This window comes from Bos indicus x Bos taurus, chromosome 15, assembly GCF_003369695.1.
Source record: "Bos indicus x Bos taurus breed Angus x Brahman F1 hybrid chromosome 15, Bos_hybrid_MaternalHap_v2.0, whole genome shotgun sequence".
Taxonomy (NCBI): domain Eukaryota; kingdom Metazoa; phylum Chordata; class Mammalia; order Artiodactyla; family Bovidae; genus Bos; species Bos indicus x Bos taurus.
This window is the reverse complement of record NC_040090.1, coordinates 1,683,360-1,687,204: the sequence shown is the minus strand read 5'-3', so window position 1 is coordinate 1,687,204 and position 3,845 is coordinate 1,683,360.

Sequence of the window (3,845 nt, the reverse complement as noted above, 5' to 3'; positions counted from 1 at the left end):
AGAGAGGTCACTGGAAATGCAGCCTGAAGTTGTCGAAGCTGAGTAGTATGGACGTGGTGCCTGTGAAAGCACAGTTCACTGCCACCCTCCAGACAGCCCACCTTTCCTCTGGAGACCAGGCTACCATAATCATTTCAAGAAGTTATCCTGTGACTAAAGAATTAACATAATGCGATGCGTGGGTTTCCCTGGTGGCTCAGTTAGTAAAGAACTCGCCTCAAATGCATGAGACCCAAATTCAATCTCTGTGTTGGGAAGATCCCCTGAAGAAGGGAACAGCAACCCACTCCAGTATCCTTGCCTGGAGAATCCCATGGACAGAGGAGCCTGGTGGGCTACAGTCCATGGGGTCTCGAAGAGTCAGACACGACTGAGTGCCTTACACACAATGACTATCAGAGCCACACTGGTCCCTTCAGAAAGCCCGGAGGCAGTGATACATAAACCCTTTTGTTCCGATCCCCAGGCTAGATGCATCAGAAAAGGTGACTTGAAGTGTCTTCAGAATGACCACTCTTAAAAGGCAGAGGGTTCTGGGTAGACCCTAGCCCTCTGCACCTTGTAAGCCTGGGCTGAGCTCCAGAGAGACTCCAGAGCTGATGGTGAAGGCTGCTACAAGGAAGACTACTTTGGCCAAGGGATCAGAGAACCTGGCAAGCTCAATAGCCCTGCAAATAGAAGGCGAGTCCAGCAGGAAGCTGCACTCCTGGCCAAGACCCCGTGACAGAGTGTGGAAGAAGTTCAGGTGGCCTGGAGGCAGATTAAAAATAGCACTGGCACCAGAATTAGACAAGGAAGTACAGATCATGTGTTAGCCACTGCCTTACCTTCAATAAATCATCTTTAGAGCCTTAGTTTCCTCACCTATAAAATAAAGGTGACTTGGGCTCTTGGGAGTACTAAAAAAGATGTTGTATATGAAGGTAGCTAACAAATAGGAGTGGCTTGATAAAAGCTGATTCTTACATGTTTCTAGAAGAAACTTTTAGCCATTTGTGATTCTCAATTTTAATTCTTGAGATGAAATCTCCAGGTAGTTCAGTGGTTTAAAAAATCCCCCTGCAGTGCAGGAAACATGGGAGATGTAGGTTCGATCCCTGGGTTGGGAAGATCCCCTGGAGGAAGGCATGGCAACCCACTCATTCTAGCCTGGAGAATCCTATGGACAGAGGAGCCTGGTGGGCTACAATGGGGTCACAAAGAATCGAACATGATTGACGTGACTGAGCATGCACACAAGCATGCAATCTAAGGAAATAACTGGCTGTTACAAAGATGTGAAAGCAGGGAAGATTCATCACAGAAAGGTTAGGAAAAATGAAAAGTCAGAAAACCATTTAAATGCCCAACCATTGGAAAGTGGTTAAATAAGTTACATTGTTCCCAGTCAGTGGTGTTAGCAAACCTGTCCCATGTCAAGAGAAAGTGTTCACGAATATGTTGTTAAATGAAAGAAGCAGATTTCAAAATAGTATGGAGAGTGTATCAGTCTTGTAAAAATGTTGCCCATATGAGTTTTACTTCTCATCAAGGACTCCCCTCTGGACCTTGTTCCATGATTAACACATTGCCCCTCCCCCAAGATTAGGCCACTGCCTACACATGACTGGACCCCATGTACACACACAGGTCCTGAGCACAGCTCAGCTCTACAGAAGAAAGCTGAGGAGAAACCTCTCCCTCCTGCCGAAGGACAGGACAACCTCAACGTGTGCGGAGCTCAGGACAAGAACATAAGTCCACATACCATACACTAAATATTCTGGCTACAAAAAAACCTGTTGTATCGGGGGCTTTGTTCTTGTTGTTGTTGCTACATCATGTCCAACTCTTTTGCAACCCCACGGACTGTAGCCCACCAGGCTTTTCTGTCCATGGGATTCTCCAGGCAAGAATACTGGAGTGGGTTGTCATGCCCTCCTCCAGGGGATCTTCCTGACCCAAGGATCGAACCTGGGTCTCCTGCATTGGCAGGCAGATTCTTTACCGCTGAGCCACCCCCAAAGCCATATGGTCAATTAATCTATGACAAAAGAGGCAAGAATATACAAAAGGGAAATACATCCCTTCAATAAGTGGCATTGTGGAAACTGGACAGCTACATGCAAAAGAATCAAAGTGGACTACTTACTCATCCATATTTTAAAAAACTCAAAATGGATCAAAGACTTAAACATAGGATGTGAAACCATAAAAATTCCTAGTGGAAAATATAGGCGGTATACTCTTTGACACTGGTCTCAACAATGCTTTTTGGGTATGTCTCCTCAGGCAAGAAAAACAAAATCAAAAATAAATAAATAGGACTATATCAAACTAAAAAGCTTTTGCACAGGAAAGGAAACTATAAATAAAATGTAAAGGCAGCCTACTGAATCGGGAAAAATATTTTCTGATGATATATCTGATAAAGTATTAACGTCCGGAATATATAAAGAACTCATGCAACTCAACATCAAAAACACAAACATCAATATGAATCAGCCATGGATTTCACATTGATGGGTGGTTGTTAGAAACCAACATAATACTGTAAAACAATTATCCTTTGATTAAAAATAAATAAAATTGAAAAACTGATTTTTCTTTACACATATTATTGAAGTATAGTTGACTTACAATGTTTCGAGTGCTTAGCAAGGTGATTCAGTAATACATACACACATACATTATTTTTCAGATTACTTTCCATTGTAGGTTATCACAAGATGTGATTTCAGGTCCCTGTGCTATACAGTGAACTTTTGTTGCTTGACAAACAATCTGATTTTAAAATGGGCAGAGGAAATAGATATTTTTCCAAAGAAAAAATACAGAGGGCTAGCAGATGAAATGGAGAAGGCGATGGCACCCCACTCCAGTACTCTTGCCTGGAAAATCCCATGGACAGAGGAGCCTGGTGGGCTGCAGTCCATGGGGTCGCTAAGAGTCGGACATGACTGAAGTGACTTAGCAGCAGCAGCAGCAGCAGCAGATAAAATGCTCAAAATCACAAATCATTAAGGAAATGCAAATCAAAACCACGATGAGATATCATCCTATACCTGTCAGAATGGCTGTCATCTAAGAGACAACAAATAAGAAGAGTTGGCAAGCGTGTGGGAAAAAGTAGATCCTCACACGTTGTTAGTAGAAATGTAAACTGGTATAGCCATTTTGGAAAATGGTATGAAGCTTCCTCAAAAATTTTGAAATGGAACTATCATACAATCCATCAATGCCACTTATGGGATTTTTCTGAGGAAAATAAAAATACTAAACCAAACACATATATGCACTCCTATGCTCATTGTAGCATTATTTACAACAGCCAAGATATGGATGAGATGGTTGGATGGCATCATCAACTCAACGGTCATGAGTTTGAGCAAGCTCTGGGAGATGGTGAAGGACAGGGAGACTTGTCCAGCTGCAGTCCATGGGGTTACAAAGAGTTGGACACGACTGAGCGACTCAACAACAATATATGGAAGCAACCTAAGTGTCTATCAATAGATGAATGGATAAAGAAAATGTGGCATATACCACAAAAAAAAGAGTGAATTCTCACCATTTGCGAAAGCATGGATGAACCAACAAGGTATCATGCTAACTGGAATAAGTCAGAAAGAGAAAGACAAATATTGTATGATTTTACTTATTGTGAAATCTAAAAAACTAAACGAATGAACAAACATTAAAAAACAGAAACGGAATCATAGATACAGGGAACTCTGGCGGTTTGCCAGAGTTGGGAGACGGGTGGAGAATGAGTGAAATAGATGAGGGAGATTAAGAAGTACAAACTGCCAGTTGCAAAAATAAGTAAATAAATAATGAGTCCTAGTAATGAAATGTGCAGCATG